Consider the following 19,107-nt stretch of genomic DNA (forward strand, 5'->3'; position numbering starts at 1 on the left):
GAGAGAACTTGAGAGTGTCCTTGTATTGCTTCTTCTGACCCATCATGTGATCATCTGCCCCATGCAAGTTCTCCATAAAATAGTCTTTTTGGCAAGCGTACATTTTGCATTCGAGCAACATCATACTATAAGAAATGACAAGCACTGTCTTCTCAGTAGGGAGGGGGGATGGAGGGAGAGAGAGAATCTAGAACTCAAAGTTTTAAAAATGTTAAAAATTGTTTTTTACATGTAACTGTGGAAAAATAAAATACTAAATAAAAGCTTAAAAAAAAGAAATGATAAGCAGATTGATTTCAGAAAAACCTGGAAAGACTTATGTGAACTGATGCAAAGTGAAGTGAGCAGAACCAGGAGAACATTGTACACAGTAACAGCAATATTATACAATGATTAGTTGGGAATGACAATTATTCTCAGCAATACAATGATCCAAAACAATTCCAAAAGACTCTTGATGAAAAATGCTACCCACATTTAGAGAAAAAACTAATGGAATCTGAATGCAAGTTAAAGCATACTAGTAAACAAATAAATATTTTTAAAAATTAAAAATGGAAGGGATAATTTGGTGACAACTCTTGTTATTCAACATTTCAAATATCTATATTTTGTTTTCTAAGGATATGTAGACTGTAAGATCTCTGAAGGGAGAGAGAAATGTTTTTCTAGTCCTAGCAGCATAGAAAAAAGCTGAGTAAATGGTAGATCACCAACAGTCTCTTGTTTGATAGTCATCCTCATAGTAGCCATGTGAGGAACATATTATTATCTCATTATATGATAATAATAGCATTTTGAGGCTGATGAAGTGTGTTTTCCACAACAGTCTTGTGAGGTATGTACTGGCTCACACAACTAGTGAATCAGAATTTATATTACTTTAGAGCTGGATGGAACCTCAGAGGCCATAACACCTTCATTTTTTTCCACAGGAGAAAATTGAATTTTAGAGAGGTGAAGCAACCTGTCCAAAGTCACACAGCTAGTCAGTGTTGGACCTGTAATACAAAGCCAGTTCTCCTGAATAACACTCTTTTTTGTGACCCGTATGTGGACTTGACTTGCCCAAGCTCACATAGCAAATTAACAGAAAATGGAATGAAACAAATGGGGTTTTGTGGAGTGATGTAGGAACAGAGGGAGCAGTAGATCCCCTCCCAGAGATAACTTGAAAAGAGGGTTATTTAAGACCCAGAGAGAATCTTCTCTTCTTATAATTCTTCCCACAAAATGGAACCAATTTCTAAAAGCCTCTGATGTAGCAAGAACATTAAGGTCAGAATCAGATGTTTCTTTCCTGTTTCCTTTTTCATTACTATTTTTTAAAAATTATATTTTGTTTATTTTTTCAGTTAGCAAAAATCCACCTTCTCTCCTTCTTATTCTAACCCTCCCTTTGTCCAACTGAGAATGAAAGAAAATTAAAACTCCTGTTACAAACATGTGTCATCAAGCAAAATAAATATTTGCATTGCCATGTACAAATATACATATACATACATATATATGTATATGTCTTGTTCTGCAGTGTTTCAACATGAGTCCTCTGGAGTCATGGTTGATCATAATGTTGGTCAGAGTTCCTAATTCTTTCAAAGTTGCTTGTTTATCATATTGTTGTCATTGTATAAATTGTTTATCTGGTTCTATTCATTCTACTTGATCTTTCCAGGTTTCTCTGAAACCATCTTCTTTATCATGTCTAGAAGTACAACAATCTTCTATTACATTTATATAGCCTCTCCATCTATTCCCCAATTGGTGGGCACTCTCTCAAATTCCTATTCTTTGCCATCTCAAAAAGAGCTGTAAGCATTTTTGTATATTCTTAGACAAAGTTTGTTTTGCTTAAGAATATTCCCTCCCTTAATCCTACCTTCTAATCCTACCTTCTTTCTTCTCCCCCTTCTCTATTTCCCTTTTGAATGAAATGCATTTCTATACCCTAAGATGTGCATAGTTTTCCCTCTTCTAGTTTAGATGACAGTGAAGTTCAAGTGTCATGCACTCCCCCCACTTCTTCCCCCCACCCTCACCCTGTTTGTATGGATGCCTACTTTCACACTCAATTTATGTGCAATAATTTCCCCTACCCCTCCTTTCCCTTCCCCTTCTAGTTTATTCCTCTTCTCCCTTCTTCCCTTTCTTCTCTTAAGATCATCAAGAGATAATGGAACTACTTCCATGCCTTGTCTAATTGGATTCCCTCTATGATCTCTGATAATGATAGCATTCAGAGTGGATACATATATCATCTCTCCATATTTGAATGTAAGCAGTTTATCCTTATTTAGTCCCCTATGATTGTTCATTGGTCTTTAACTTTTAATGTTTTTCTTAACACCTGTGTTTGAATTTCAGTGTTTCTATATAGCTCTGTTCTTTTTATCGTGAATACTTGGAAATCTTCTATTTCATTATAAATTCAATTTTTCCTCTGCAATATTATATTCAGGTTTTCTGGGTAAGTTATTCTTAGCTGTAAACCTATATCCTTTGCCTTCTGGACTATCATATTTCAGGCTCTCCATTTCTTCATAGTGATGATTGCTAAATAGTGTGGAATCCTTACTGTTGGCTCTTCAGGACTTGAATTCTTCTCCTGATTCCTTGAAGTATTTTTTTTTGTTCAATTTAGAAGCTCAGGATTTTGGCTATGACGTTCCCAGCCATTTTCACTTTGGTGTTTCTTTCTGGAGGTTACCAGTGGATTCTATTTCCACTTTACCTTTCAGTTCTAAAACTTCTGAACAGTCTTCTTTTGTGATTCTTGAAATATGATGTCTACGCTTTCTTTCTTTGGTAATAGCATATAGATAGTGCAATAATTCTTAAATTTTTTCTCCTCAATCTCTTTTCCAGGTCAGTTGTTTTTGCTCAAGATGGCTTACATTTTTTCTATTTTTTCAGTCACTTTATATTAACATTCTATTTCTATTAATATTTCTTGTTGATTCGTAGTTTTTTTGTTGAATTCTATTTGATCAATTGTAATTTTCAGGGAATTTGTCATTTGGACAAGGTATTGTACTTTTTGTATCAAGTTTTTTATTGCCTTTCAAATTCTTTCTTGTGTATCTCTCATGTCTTTTCTAATTTTTTTCCTCAAGCACTCTCATTTCATTTTAAAAAAAATTTTAAACTCTTGCTTCATCTGTTTCAGGTATTCTACTTCAATTTGTGCCCCAGCTGTGTTTTTCTCTGAGATCTTGCTTGTAACTCTTTTGGAGGCATTCTCTTTTCTTCTAGGTTTGGGTTTTGAGCATCCCTGTCACTATCATAGCTTTTTTTATGTGGGATCCCTTTTTTATTTGTTTGCTCATTCTTTCAGTCTACTTCCCTGACTTTGGACTTGATGTTAGGGTCAAGTTCTGTGAGCTTCACTAAAAAAGATTGAGGATGGGGTTTATTTTTATTATTGTTATTGTTGTTGTTTGTTCTCTGCTTTCAAGATCTCAGGAACAGCTCAAGCTGGGTACTTGTAAGCTTTCAGCCCTCCCAAAGTGGTTTCATCCATGGCAAGGTCAGATTTCTTCCCCTGTAGGCTGAGCTCTACACGTTTTTAACTTGTGTTTGGGTCTAAGCAATAGTAGACTTTTGCTGTACTGAACCACTATCAGGCAAGCAGGAGGCACTGCTGGTTCTGAATAAAAGAATTGAAAACTTCCTTTTGGTTTGGAATTCCCACCCAAGTTATTCCTTTTCAAGCTTCAGACTGGTCTGGAAGCTAGAACTGCAACCTTGCTCTCCATCTGGGGTCCAAGTCACACTGTTGCTGCTTGCCCTGAACTTGTTACTCTCAGTACACAACCTAGGGACTGCTACTATTCATTCCCCCAGAATGTTAACTTATGGTGAAGGTCCCATCCTTAGTCCATCCTGGATGTGTGGCTTGGATATAGGAAGTGTGTGACAAAACTGACAGATGGCTCCTTTCCCCATGGCCTGAACAGCTTGATTTTAAACAAAGCCTCTATTTGTGCAGAGAGCTCCCTACACAGTGTGTTCCTGGCCAGATCAAGTTTCCTGTGTTTACAGATCTCTCTGTCTTTCTCTCTGTGCTGACCTGAACTGGAAAAATGACTCACTGTTACTTTTTCTTGGTTTTTCCCATCAGACTCCATCCTGGTGCATTTTCTAGATCTTCTCAGAGGAGTTTGGGAGTGGGAGGAGCTAGGTTAGACTCTTTAGTGCTATTTTGCCATCTAAGCTCCCTCTTCTCTTGTTCCTGATCTGCCAGTAACTCACAACATCAAGTCACTTTATCTTGTCCCAGTCTCAGTTGCCTCAGACAGAAGATAAAAGATTATGTAAACAGTCTACCTACCTGATAGTGCTGTTGTAGTAATAAACTGAGATAATACATGTTAATATGCTTTGTAAACATTGGGCTTAGGCAGTTATTGTTGATAATTAAAGCCTGAGGAAAACAGATTGCAGTTGAGGGCCTGGAATTCAGTTTTACTTGTTAACACCAGGGGAAGAAAATAGATATCATTATCATCATTTTTTATTATTTTTATTATTCATAAATTATTAATGGTGATAGTAATAACAATACCTTCCTTTTCCATAATCCTTTGAAATTTGCCAAGTACTTTCTTCTCAACCACCTTAAGAGCTAGGAAATGTTAATATTATCATGTCTCTTAGAAAGAAGGAAACTAAAGTTCAAAGAGGCAGATTCACAGCAGATCTTCACTGACTCTGATCTGATGTTCACAGAGGAGAAAGATGACAACTTTTGACTCAAATCTAGATCTCCTAATCCCCCAGTTCCAGATCATGCCCTCTTCACTCTATCAAGCTTATTCTGGGAGATCTGGGAGTTCTTTTTATCTTTGTGAACCTCAGTTTTCCCAACTATAAAGGTGGACTACATAATCTCTAAAGTTTCTTTCAGTTCTAAAATCTATGAAGTCTTTATTCCATGACCTTCTGATGCTGGCCAATGCTTTTGATTTCTGTGCTGGTTATAGGGCAGGGTATCAATATGTCTTTAGAAAGAGCCCAGTTCCTGTTGCCAGACAGAACAGAATCAATGCTGAGTTTAGCCCCAGTCCAGTGACCATTCTGACACCTATAACATCTGAAACGATAGGTTCATAAAGGGAATTTAGGAAGAACTTTGAAACCATGGATAAAATCCCACATGGTGAATAGTTGAGTAGTGAAGAGGAAGAGGCCTTCAGACCTCTTCCTAGGGCCAGGCCACTTCTGGATGAAGGATGTAAGGAAGAGTGGAGTGGGTGTGGTTGGGCTAGGGTGGGATACTGGGACAGGAAATAGCTGATGCCTAACTGGCAACTTGCTTGGCTTTTTGGTCATCTTAGAAATATTTTTTCCCTTCTAATTTGGGATCAGAGGTCTGGTTCCTCTACCCAGCTTCAACATCTGTAAAATGAGAGGCTTGGACTTGATAGCCTCTGAGGTCCCTTCCAATTCTAAATCTATGAACCTGTTATCCTATGATTCTCCTTTCTCTACTCTTCCAAATCTTCAGAGAGTTTCACTATAACCTTATGGAATGTCTATTAAGGCACTGAATCATCTTTTAAGAAAATCTACTTAGAAATACTGTGAGTAAGGGTCCTGGTAAGACTTTAGCACACCAGAATCCCAGTTCTGACACTTATTTGTCGAGGGACCTTGGATGGGTCAGTTCTTTCTGAGTCTTGATCTGACCTTGTGGGAACAGAACCATCCTATCTCTCCTTTCCTTATTGCTTATGCTCCAGAAAGATCCTCTCTGACCTGTAAACAAAATAAAAAGGTTATATTAGAAGATTTCCAAATTCCCTTCCAATTCTCAGCCCTATGATGCTGTGATTAGGAACCACGGAATCAAAGTCTACTATTAGTCATAGTTGTAGCTGGTTTCATCTAACTTCAAGACCATCATGGGTAAGAGAGATCACTATTGTTCTGTCCAGACCTTAGAGGGTGAAACTAGGACTTAGGGTAGTAGGGAAAGACAGAAAGTTGACCTGGAGGCAGGTTTCAGCTTGTCATAAGGTATTTGCTGACAGAGCTGCCCAAGAGTGGAACAGACTGTCTTGGGAACATTTGAGAAAGACTAGATGACCACTTTTGGTAATGCTGTGGTGGGGATTCCAGCACTGACTGAGAAATTGAACCAGATGACTAGAGACCAGGTGTCTCCCAATTATGAGATTTATCCCATTCCATTTTTTCCTAATTTCCTTTGAGGAAAAAGAAGCTGTCAAAAAATACCAGGTTCACAATAGGGATTTAGTAAAGGGGGGAAAACCTCCAGGAAGCTTCTGGAATTCAGTCCACCTTCATTCTAATCCCCTAAGACTTTTCTAGTTTGATCCCCAGGCCTACATAAATAATCAAGCAGACAGCCAAACCTTTGAGCTAGAAGGGACAATCACAGGATTGTGGAAGAGATTTCAGAGTCCATCTAATCCAAGGGTTCTTAACCTGGGGTCCATCAAACTGGTTTTTTTAAATATGTATTTTGATTGCTGTTTTTCAACATAATTGCTTTCCTTTGTAATTCCATATATTTTATTTTAGGTATTTTAAAACTTTCTGAATAGGAGTCCATAAAGTTTCCCAAACTGCCAAAGAGTTTCACAACACCACTAATCATTAAAAATACTTAATTGAATCCAACACCTTCATCTTACCAAAGAAGAAACTGAGGCCCAGGGAGGTTAAATGACTTGGTCACCCAGAATTTAAACCCAGGTCTTCTGATTCAAGTGCTAGAACTCTTTCTAAACAACAAATATTTACTGAGAACCTGCTATGTGCCAAGAATTGTTCTAGGTTTTGAAGATACAAACACAAAAATTAAGCAGTCCTTGTCCTAAAGAAGCTTGAATTCAATAATTCCTGAGCACCTTCCATCCATGTGCAGAATCCTGAGATGAGCTTAGGGATTCAGTGCTGAATGAGCCCTCAACAGTGACCTTCCAAAGTTTGCAGCCTAGGTCAGAGAACAAGATCCACACACAAGAGAATAAAGACCTCAGACTGAGCCTCAAGGCCAGGTGAATGGTACTGTCACAGTCACTTTTATAGCTCAAATAACTCCAAAGAGGTGGTGAGATTGGATCTGCGTTCTGGACAATGCACAGTTTCAGTAAATGCATTCTGTGGAGAATGAGAATGTTGGAATCAGGAGATCTAGCTGAGTTACTAACTTATTGGGTGACCCTGGGCAAGTCCCTTCCCTTCTTTTGTTCTCAATTTCTCACTGCACAAAATGAGGACAGAGAAGGATTTGATAGTCCCTAAGATCCCTTTCAGCCCTAAATAAATAAGTCTATGGGAGACTTCCAGATTGTGGGAGGGAGCAGAGAGGTCTGGTAAAGAGTGAAGAAAACACTGTTAGTAATGCTGGGGAGCAGGAATACAGAAAACAATATTTTATGTTGAAAATTACTCTTGGGCTGTGGGTCAGCAGGATAAGCAGAAGCCTCAGAAAAAGAGGGTAAGTAAAAGTATTGGGGGTAAGTGAGGCAAAGGAAACTGACATTATATGGCTACAGAGTAAGTCGGGAGAAAAGGGGCAGACTATCTAGTCTCATAGGGTTAAAGGAAGGAGGTGATTCTACCCAGGAGCGGTCAGGACCACGGAGAGCTCCAAGCAAACTTGTGCTAACATTTTTTGTTCTGTGGTGTCCCGCTTCACGTTTGTCTAACCTCAGAGCAGGAACTTGACTGAGTCAAATCCCTTCATTCTAAAGAGAAAAAAACTGAGACCTAGAGAGGGAAAAAGAATTGGTCAAGGTCACAGTGAGTTATTAGCAAAGTCAGGGTGAGAACTCAGACTTCTAAATAAATATAGGGTAAAATTCAGCCTCTGATTCTCACTATCCATGTGTTCTTGGACAAGTCCCTAGACCTGTTTCCCATTAGTAAATGAGTAGGTTTGACTCCATCTCTAGGGTCTCTTTCAGCTCTAAATGTATGATCCTATCATCCCAAATATTTATTAAGTACCTACTTATTAAGTGTGGTAGAAATGGCCCTGGAAAAAAGAGATTCATCCATTTAATCCACAAATTATTAAGCACTACTTACTCTCAGCCAGATACTATGTTTGCAGTTGAGGTTTACAAAGACAAATTGACTAGCCTCTTTCCTCAAGGAGCTTATATTCTGTTGTGGGCTGGGTGAGACAACATGTACATTAAAAAATTAAATACAAATTAATTTCCAGGGGGAGGTCACTAGCAGCTAAAGAATATATGTGTGAGAGAGAGACAGAGAGAGAGAGAGAGACAGAGAGAGAGAGAGAATCAGGATAGGCTTCCTGTAGGAGTTAGCTTGAGGTGAGCATTGAAGGAAGCTAGGCATTCTATTATCAGAGGGGAGGATGGATGCCTGGGGTTCATATTCAGGTCTAGATCTATCCAGAGTAATGTGCCAGACACTGGCAGGAGTTCAGGACCTCTCTGATTATTTCTCCACTAGACTTCTCTCAGACTGAAGTGGAAGCAAGGAGGCCCAGCATTCCTGGGACAAGGATCTTCACAACCAAATAGAGCTTAGAGGGAGACCAAACAAATAACCAGTTATAGTCACAGAGTCACAGAGTAGTTGCCCCTCGTCATTAGCATCCAACCAGCCACCCATAATCTCTGCCTCCTGCCTAGTGGAGATCTGACTACGCCATAACATACATTAATCTTAGGGATGTAACTATTTGCAGGGACATTCAATCCCCAAGTCCCTGCTTGAGCCCTGACTCGGGCCCTAGACAAGAGATTCTTAACTTTTTCTGTGTCATGGTCTCCTTCGAGACTGGTAAAACCAGTGGCCTCTTTCTCAGAATAATATTTTTTAAATGAATAAAATAAAATACAGAGTATTAAAATGCAAACCAATTATATTGAAATGAAGACGTAATTTTTTTTCTCATTCAACTTCATATCCGCCGATCATAGGTTAAAAACCCCTATCCTAGACCAGCCTTGACTCTAACCCCAGACTGAGCCTTGGCCTTGTACTTTGGGAACAGACTAACCATCTAGGGCCCTGACCTCAGACCTAGACAGAGTACCTTGCATGCACGCCTCCACCCCTGCGGAGTCTTAACTTTGGCCCTCTTCCTTCCCTGGTGGGTTCTTGATCCACTCGGTGGATGGTCTGAACTCTGTGCTCTTTTCGCCTCCCCTCAGTGCCTGGGGCGGGGCAGACTGGCTCCAGGCGGCTGCACCACTAAGCGCACGCCCGCCCCTCCCTCCTGGCACACACTGCCCCAGTTTTCTGCGTGCCACCCCCCCTCCTCTTCACTGTTTCCTCTGTGGCCGCCCCCGCCCCCACCTCCTCCCCTACACACAGTCCCACCCCTCCCGGGTCCGCGCCTGGTTTTGGGAGCAGCCGGTCGGCGCCTCGCTCCCTCCTCTCCAGTCCCCTCCCTGCTCTCCCCCACCTGCCCCTCCCGGCCGTTCCTGCCGTATTCTCGGGGGATCTCGGGCGGCCGCGGCTCCTGCAGCATCTCCGGGCATGGGGCCGTGCGGAGCGCTGCGGGCGGGGGCCGGAGCCACCGTTGCCTCTGTCTAGGGGCTGGTGCCGGAGCCGGAGCCGGAGCCCGACCAGAAGCAGAAGCAGGATCCGGAACCAGAATCGGAGCCGGAGCCGGAGCCCGAGCAGGAGCGCAGCGGCCGAGCTGGGACCGCGGAGACGTGTGCGCTGCATGGCCCGGGGAGGCGGCCAGGGGAGCGGAGCGCAGGTGAGCCGGGCCGGGCTTGGGGCAGGGGCCAGGGTGAGGGGGGGCCGGGGCGGGGTGGGGGAGGCAGGCTTCGGTGCAGCGGGGCATCCCCCTCCTCGTTCCGGAGGAGCAGCCCCAGCCTGGTCAGTCTGCTCTTTATCCCCGGGCGGGGGGTGGGGAAGATAGGGGCCAGAGCAGCGCCCCTCTTGTGTGAAGGGGGGTTGTCACTGTGCTGGGGCAGCCCTCTCCTCATAAATTCACAGAGCCTGGAGAAGGGGGAGCGCACTGCGGCCCCTAGCAGCCACTTCCTCATCCCGGGAGGAAGGGTCACTGTGCCAGGGTATAGTCCCCCCTTCCTTATTGATTCACCGAGCCCCACGGGGAGTGGGGGGCGGTAATGGTCCTGTAGCCCCAGCCAGCCTCTTCCTCATTCCCAGGGAGGGGAGATAGTAATGAAACACCGGGGCCCTAGGTAGCTCCTTCTTCAGTCCTGGTGGGGTGCATGTGTGTGCCGGTGAAGACTGGGGCCCGGCAGCCACCTCTTCAATACTGGCAGGACCTGGCAGGACCCGGCCCGGCCCGCCCCCTCTTCGTAGATTCTAAGAACCCCAGGGGGATTTTTACTGTCCAGCCCCCAGCGTCCCGGTCCTTCGCCGGATGCCTGTGGGGGAAGGTGTTAGGGAGAGAGCTGGGGGGCGCTCCCACTCAGGAGACAGGGGATTGGGGGCGGGTCATAGCCAAGGCCCCTAGTGCAGGCTGCACATAGGACTCTGACCAGTGTGGATGGGGATGGGGGCAGGGGCCTTTGCTGGAGGAATTTACTGCGAAATGCACGTGGACGGGCCCTGGTGGTGGGGGCGCCTTTCCGGGAGGGACTGGGGGGGACTCACGTGGCCTGAGAGGGCTGCCTTGGATGCCAGGGTCCCTCCCTTAAAGGCAGAATTGGGCTGAGGGGGAGGGGGGTACGGGCCCGGGTGCTGCATGTCCAGATGTGTCCAGATGTGCCGGAGGCTTCTGTGAGACTAGGGGGGAGGGGGACGTGTGTTACCTGGACATGTGACTCGCCGTGTGGGGCTTCGCCTCTGTGTCCTATGCCTTTCTCTCCATCTCTCTTGGCTTTCTCTGTTATGTTGGGCGTTTTTTTTTTTAAACAAAAACCAGAGACTGTTGTAATATCAATATTATTAGGAAGAGGAATTGGATTGGAGGGGAGAACCCTTTAATGAAGCGTGATAGAGAGGTAGAGGCTGGGGAAATTGAGTTCCACTGGCTAATGTGGTGAAGGGGGCATCCAACCACCCTGGGAAAGTTGCCCTCTCTTTCTTCAGGAAAATGGAGCAAGAGGAGGATAATGACCACTGGACACTGAAAGGTTTTGTTTCAGAGGGGGGTCTCCTCTAGCTCCTCCTTCCTGGCCATGTTCACCCCCTTAGTCAGAATGTCCAGTGTTTCAACCTGGGCAACCCTTCCGACGACTGGGGCAGGTTTTGCTATGTCCCCCAAGGGAGGCTGGAAAAAGGCTAAGGGAAAGCTCCTCTCTTTCTCCTCTCTGGGTCTCTAGCTATCCCCTTTCTTCCTAATTCAGCTCAGCAACCCACAACTTAAAGCTACAGGCAGGGTCCCTGTCTCCCTCCTCCACCAGCCAAAGCTCCATGGGAAGGACTGGTTGGATAGTTACCCTCTCCCTCCTACTGGTGACCACTCTACCAAGATTAGGCCCCCAGAGCACCCCAGACAAGGGTGACCACTACTGCTCTAAGTAGGTCTGACCAGAGATTTCTGCTGCTGAGTAGGCCTAAAGCTCCAGATTTGAGAGGGAATTTGAGACCCTAAGGAAGATACCCTAGGCCTGACTGGCCAAAGGGGGTGCAGTATTGGAGGTTCTTAGGAATAGACTGCCCTCTCCACTCACCCTCCCCCTGTTTGGAAACTAGTCTTCCTTCCTTTAGATTGACTGGCTCAGAAAATTCAATGGTGTTTGCTGCCCAAACCAAACAAGGTGCCAAGGAAGGGGTGAGCAGTGTGTTGAGGGAGGGATTGGGTTAAGCTCTTTTCAGAGCCTAAGAATTTCCAGAGCCTGGGACTGCACTAGGACCAAAGGGAGTTTAAGACTACAGAAGAGGAGTGGAAAAGGGGTATGGTCTGTACATACCATGGACAGGGCAGAACTGAAGCTGCCAAAGCCCTTTGGATGCAAAAAAATGACCTGGGTATCAATTCTATTGAAATTGGGGCCTGTTGCTATCTTTAGAGCCTAAGGAGAGCCATGGGGTTGAGGGTCTGGCTGCTCCACAGGTGGTGAGACAGCCTCAGTGACCCATCCTGAGCAGCCACTGAGGGTCTGATCAATCTGTTCCCAGCAGGTGCTGGAAATACTAGTGATTTGAACACAGTGTGTTTCTGTGAGTGTATGTGGTGGTATATTTTTATACATGTATCTGGACATATGTGGTTTGCATCTCTGAATGTGTCTGAGTGCGTGTGTGTGTATTTCTGTATTCCTCTGCATGTATCTCTCTGTGTCTTTGCCTGTCTTTACATGTATGCCTTTATATCCCTAGGCACATATGTGTGGTATGTCTGTCTCTATATGCTTTTATGTGTTTCTTTGAGTCTGTGTGTGTGATAAAGGGGAGGGAGGGAAAAATACATCTGTAGTGAGTGGTGCATAGTTACAAAGACCACCTGTGTCCCAAGACACTTGGGTTCTCCCCACTCCCCAAAAGGATCCCTTTGGGCCAAGTTTCCACAACCATTCTCTTCCAGGGAGGCAGTTGTCTGTTTTTCATTTGAGCTGGAGGCTACCAGGGCACCTACAGATAGAGTGGTTCTCAGTGTATATGTATGTTTGGAGTGGGAAGGAAGCGAAATTGAAAGAGTGACAGGATCTTGTTTTGCTGCTGTTGCCATCATCCTTGAGCAAAGATGATGCTCCTGGGCCTGCCTTAGGAAGGCTTGTGTGTTTGGCAATAAGAATGGTCTGCACCAAGCCCAGGACTGTGCACATCCTTCTCCATCCCCCTAAGGGACCAAGGACACACACCTGCAAAGTGCTGGCTCAAGTTCAGGGGCTGGGGGTGGGCTGTGACCCAGAAAAAGGTCAAAACTAACCAGTCCCTGTAACTATGGGTATAGTCCAAGAGGAGTTTACCTTAATTGTTGTCTTTAGGTTGAGAGTGGGCTCCCACTGTCACTAGGGGTATAGTCTAAGAGGAGTCTGCTTTGTTTATTGTCTTTAAGTTGAGAGTGGGCTTACAAGGGTTAGGTTGGGGAGTCCTGAATTCTTTCCTGTGTCTCCCATTGGGATAAGAGGAACAAGGTGATGTGCTTGGAAACTGGGAGAGGGCTGGATGGTGTTAGATGATATTATGCAGCCTATTTTATATGTAGTCAACACCAGGGAGGGCTGGGAGCTAATGAGCCCTCTTGAAAAACTTGCTTTAGGGAGTTTGTGTTTCACATGCCACAGAGATGGCAAAAGAAAAAAAATTAAGGCAATGATGGATAAATATCCCTACAGGGAACAAGGACCAATTGGGACACCACATTTCAGGAGAGATGTTGACAAGCTCCTTCATAGAATGAAATCTCCCTGAGGGCAGGGACTGTTTTCATTTCTCTGTATTCTTAATGCTTAACAGTGCCTTATACAAAGTAGGATCTTAAATGTTTGTTGAATGAATGGATGTAGACACTGGGGATCCTACAGAGGAGTGAGACCTTGGTAGGAAGTGGTGGGGAGATCAGGTCCTATGAGCTTCAGGTGTTTAGCCTGGATAAGAGCCAGCTTGGTGGGGATGGCAGAATGGGAGAGTGGGCAATGGAGATGATCTCTGTCTCCCTGTATTTGAAGGGCTGTCCTAGAGAAAACAAAGCAAATTTCCCCTAGTGTCTCCAGAGCACAGAACCTTAAAATACTGTTTAAATGTAAGTTGTCATGGTTAATAAAAGAGACTAATGAATCTTAGAGTGGTTGAGGTTGGAAATGGGTACAGCTCCTAGATGTGGATGTTGAGCTGGGCCTTCAAGATGGTACAGGATGGGGGAGGGGAGATCTTAGAAGGAACATAGCATGGTGGGTAAGAATTTGGGAAGACTTTGGTTCAAGGCCCACTGACAACACATACTAGTTGTAAGTCACTTCTTCCTTCAAAGTCTCCAGGTAACTTGTTTAAGACTGTAAGGTATAGATGGGTCATCATTCTTCATTGGAAGAAATTTCTACACTGGAGGGTTCCCCACAGTATTGAAATCACAGGTCCAAGGGGGGAAAAATACCAATACATACTACCAACCACACAGTATTGTTGTGCAGATCAAGTGGGCTGATGTAATGCCACATTTCTCTACTTTGAGGTTTATATGCAAAGTCTTTTCCTTTGTAGTATATATGAAACCCTTGTAAATTGTAAAGCACTAAAGAAATGTCAACTACGATTTCCACCATTATTCTGCCCAGGGCAAGTTCAAGAAGCTGATACCCCTTTCGTGCTTCGTCCATGTGGGTCTATATCCCCTTGCCCCACCCTGGTCTAAGCCTCCAGTACATCCAACTTAGATGTTCAGGTTTTTCCTGCCTGACCTAATTTGGAACGTGTGTCACCCCAGGCTCCAACTTCTGACCTGGCATGGAGGATGAGATTTGCCATTGTCTGATTTTTGAGGCATCACCTCTCATCCACTCCTCAGCTCCCATTTATGTAGCTTCTTACAGATTACATGTGGTTTGCAGTCTCTTACATTTTATACATGTTGGGTACAGCACTTTCAAGTTACAGTGACTTGTTGCAGCCATAGCTAGCTATACACTGAATCTTCCTGGTAGAACTAGGAAGTAGATTAAGGCAAGAATGATCAATCCCCACTTTGCAGCTGGGGAAATTGAGACCTAAAGAAGGAAAGGACAAGTTCAAGATCATACTGAGTTAGTGGCAAGAAAGAACACACCTTAGGGCTTCAGACTCCTAAGCCAGTGCTATTTTCATTACATCACACTATATTTCTCTCTCTTTTCCTAAAAGTTCGATGCTCTTTGTAAATGCAACTGAATTGAAATAAATTGAGGGTGCAAAATGAGGCTTGGAAATCTCTTGTCTAAAGGACTTGTCAAATACCCACCTGTGCCAGAGGCAGGGCTGGGCAGCCCTGGGTACTGCCAAAACCAGCCTCTATTTCTCTAATAGACGCTTGGAAGGCGGCAAAGATAGGCAGGAGCAGAGATGTGGAGCTGGAAGGAACCTTAGAGATCATGTAACTCAGTCCTTTCATTTTACATATAAGGAAACTGAGACTGAAAAAGGTTGTGACTTGTCCAGTAGTACCAGATACAGAGCTGAGATTTGAACCCAGGCCATCTGACTACAAATCCAGATTTTTTTCTAACTGTACCATAGTAAGCACCATTAATCTTCTAACTTCTGTCTAGAAGAAATAGTACCAGAAAGGAAATCAAGAATCCTCTGAGTATCCAAGATAGAGGTCAGTGAATTTAAAAACATTTCTATCTTAAATTTCTTTTAAAAAAAAAAGTTTTGATGCTTAAAGGGGTGAGCCTTGGTTGTTTGGAAAGTTCACTTATATGGACCTGTACTTTTCCAAACAAAATTATGCAAATTACAAGTAATCCAACAAATATTTTTGGAGGATAACTAACCCTCAGCACAGCTCTGCTGTGGTAGAATAGTCTTCTGACCTAAAGAAGATTACTGTCTTGGTAATGGAGATGACAGTATTAATTCTTAAAATCAGTAGCTGAATGGGGTCTGCTGATTCTTATTCCAGGACTGGATAGAGGCAGCTGGTGACTAGGACCTGGCATCAGGAAGACCTGAGTTCAAATCTCACCTCATATACTTAATAGCTATGTGTCCTTGGGCAGGTCACTTAGCCTCTTTTCTACCTCACTTTCCTCAACTATGAAATGAAAATAATAGTAATCACCTATCTCCCAGGGTTGTGGTGAGGATCGATAAGATAATATCTGTAAGACACTTGGCCCAGTGCCTGGCACATAGTAGGCACTTAATAAATGCTTCCTATTATGATTGTTCTAAAATCTAGCCTCCCCCTCACCCAGTTACAAGGGAGTTGTGAGAGGCAGCAGGCCTAGACCTAGGCAGCGTCAGAGGCCTAGGTTCTACCGAGCTGTGACACTCATTACCCATTTGGATGTGGGCAGATCCCAATCCCTCTCAGGGCTTCAGTTTCCTCCTCTGTAAAATGGGGATAATAACACAGTCCCTGCCTCACAGGACTGTTATGAGGATCAAAAGAGATAGCAGATGCAGAAGGCCTTTGGAACCAGAAAATGCGAGATGAATGGTAGCTATTTTGGAAGCCCTGTCCTCACAGGTGTCTGTCCTCAGCCCCTCTGTAATTCCCTGACCTAATCTAGCCTGTCTGTTTGCTTCTGGAGGAACAAGCCACCTCTCCCTCTGGCCTAGAGGAAGCTTTGGCTCAGGCCTGCCTTCCCAGGGGTGCCCCTAAACACCCCACCCCCAGCAGCTGGCTGGGGGAGGGGCCCCTTTCCCCTCCCGCCCCCGGACCCTCTCACCACGGCTGCGTCATGCGGCCGAGAGCTTGGGAGCACAGCTTGGAAACGGGGGCCCGGGTTTGCTAAAGACGACAAAAAAATTTTTTTTAAATGCTCTTCCCACACATCTCAGGCTGCCTGGCTTCCACCCCCAGCCAACAGCACTGAGTGTTGGCACCTCTCCCCAGCTCTGCCAGATTGGATTGTGGGGGGAGGGATGGAGAGGAGGCTGTTTCTCATGGAAGAGAGAGAGCCCTAGGTTCTGGAACTTAGGGGACATGGGGCCCAGTCATAACTCACTGTGTGACCTTGATCTGGTCCCTTTCTCTGTCTGTTCCTCAGTTTCCTCTGAATATCAAAAAAGAATGGAGTAGATTTTCTGTGAAGCCAGCTCTCAGTGTTAATGTAGTTAATGTAGCGTTCTGAAAAGAATATTGCATTTGGAGTCAGGAGACCTGAGTTTGAATCCTGGCTTTTACTATTTATTAGCTATGTGACCTTGGCCAAGGCACCTGTTTTCTAAACCTTTGGGAACGAGAGGGGGGAAGGTTAAAGTAGACTATCAATCCCTCAGTGTATCAATTAATGAGCACTTTTTAATTACTTACTGTGACCCAGGCATTGTACCACACATTAAGGATGAAAAGGAAAAAGTATTAACAGTCCCTGTCCTCAAGGAGTTTACAATCTAGACATTGTATATTTGCATATATGCAAAATACATACAAGGTGATTTGAGTGAAAAGGAATGAGGGAGTCACCAGCAGCTTTGGGGACCAGGAAAGGCCTAGGATTCTGTGGTAAATAGGCTAGTCAAAGTTGATTCTAGGTAGAAGGAGCTGGCCGTGTTTAGCCTAGAGAAGAGCTTTTTTTGACTTTGCTTATTTTTTAAGTTTTGTGATTGTCTTTTGTTATACAACGGTTATTTCACCTTCGTTGCCTTATCACCACCAGCAATAAGTCCTTCCTTGTAACTCAAAACATTTAAACCAAGCCAAGACCATGACAAGCATGTCTGAGTGTGTGACCACTTTCCACGTCTTCTCTACTGAGAGGAGGAAGGACTGTATTTCTCTGTCAGTCGTCCAGGACTGAAGTTGGACACTACGGAGTTTGACAGTTTTAAGATGATTGTTTACATCATTGTAGTCATCTCATACTTTGTTTTCTTACTTTTGATTCCTTCTCTTGGCATGCTTCCGTACGTCTACCCTTGTTTCTCTAAATTCCTCATAGAGAAGATCAGATTTAGAGGGAATATGAAAGCTGTCTTCAGATATTTGAAAGGTGACTTATGGAAGAGATTAATCTCATCCTGCTTGGCCCAAGAAGGTAGAATCAGCAGCAGTAGGTGGAGTTTGAAGTGAGGCAAGTGTCAGCTCTGTGCAGGAAAAGCTTCTTAACAGTCAGAATGAAGGGCAAGTGGAATGAACTGAGCAGCGCTGGAAGGAGGTCTCCATCCCTGGAGGTCTTCAGGCAGAGGCTGGATGACCACCTGTTGGGGCTGTAGCAGAGGGTATTCCCCGGGCAGGCCCAGGTTGAACTAGATGGCTTTGGTGTTCTGCTCCAGTTCTAAGATCCTCTCATGTGATTCTCTAGGTCTTGTTCTCTCTCAGAGACCTAGGTCAGAGACAGCTGGAGGCTCAAACAGAAGTCTGAACTGTGTAATCATTGGTATGTATAACAAGTTGATATTGATCAATACCCTGCCCTGAGCATTGTGGAGACAGTGCTGGCAACACATAGGCTTGGGTGGTCACATTGGCCTGTGGCGTGCGGTGGTGTACAGGCCTGGGAGGGCTGGGCCTGTACCTCTCTGGGCCAAGGTGCCTCTACTGGGAGGCTGTTTGCTGCTGGAGAGTCTCACTGAGAACTGACGATGGGAAACACCTGTTGAGCAAACTCTTTGGGGGCTAATCCCCCAAGCTCAATTGGGTCATTTCTCTCAGGCCAAATTTTTCCCCATACTAATCTGCCTGGCTGCTACCATTATCTTCTTTACAACTCTGAGGAATAGGATGCTGAGCAGAACAGTGACTTGGGAATCAGGAGAGCAAGGTTCAAACCCTCCCTTCACTGAAGGGTAACAGTCTCTGGCAATTCAGGAGGTATGTTAAATGCTTCAAATGTGCAAGGCCTTGAAGGACAACAAAGGCAAAAGCTAAGATGACTGTCCTTTCTTGGCCTCTGTACAATGAGAAAATTCCAAATCATTAACCTTAGTATTCTCATCTGTAAAATTAGGGGGTTAGATGATGCCTTAAGGTCCCTTCTAGTTACAAATTTGTCATCCCTTCAAATGCTAAATCCCATGATCCTTTGCATCTTTTGACATCTTGCAGGCCCTGTTCCATCTCCTAAAATATTTGGGGACCAGAGGTTCATGAAAGTTCACCTCTTTGTCTAGAGGTACAAGTAGCTAATTTTTAAAGTAGTCAGCTTAGATGGTTTAGTAGATTAAAGGGCTGAACCTTGAGTAGGAAAGGCCTGAGTCCAAATTTTTGACTCAGATATTTAATAGCTAAGAGACACTGAACCTCTCAGCCCAATTCCTTCACCTTTAAGACAGAGATAACATTAGCACCTGATTCACCCAGTGGTTATGAGCATCAAATGATGCTTCTGTTACAAATGTAAAGCACTTTGTCAAATTCTAAACTGTACGGAAAACTGTATGTAAAGGTGAGGGCCTTTCAGGAAAGAACCTTTCTGAAGGAATCAGGGAGTCACAGGAAAGAAGAAGGGGAAAAGGGTTTATATAAAGCCTATCACATGCCAGGCATTGTGCTAAGCATTTTGTGCAAATTTTAACCCATTTAATCCTCACAACCACCAGGAGAAGTAGGTGCTATTTTTACCCCCATTTTACAGTTAAGAAATT

At 44.2% G+C, this 19,107-nt stretch overlaps 1 protein-coding gene across 2 annotated transcripts in view; it reads left to right on the top strand.

The window, feature by feature from the left end:
- Positions 1-9,506: 9,506 nt before the first annotated feature.
- DLGAP4 (DLG associated protein 4) overlaps positions 9,507-19,107 on the top strand; it is a 223,024-nt gene continuing 213,423 nt past the window's right edge. The window contains exon 1 of one of the 2 annotated variants that reach the window (XM_072631414.1): positions 9,507-9,715. The gene's annotated coding sequence lies outside the window, so the exon portion shown is untranslated. The remainder of the gene's footprint in view (positions 9,716-19,107) is intronic. The other variant, XM_072631413.1, reaches the window with a different exon arrangement.

Source organism: Notamacropus eugenii, chromosome 1 (assembly GCF_028372415.1).
Source record: "Notamacropus eugenii isolate mMacEug1 chromosome 1, mMacEug1.pri_v2, whole genome shotgun sequence".
Classification (NCBI taxonomy): Eukaryota; Metazoa; Chordata; class Mammalia; order Diprotodontia; family Macropodidae; genus Notamacropus; species Notamacropus eugenii.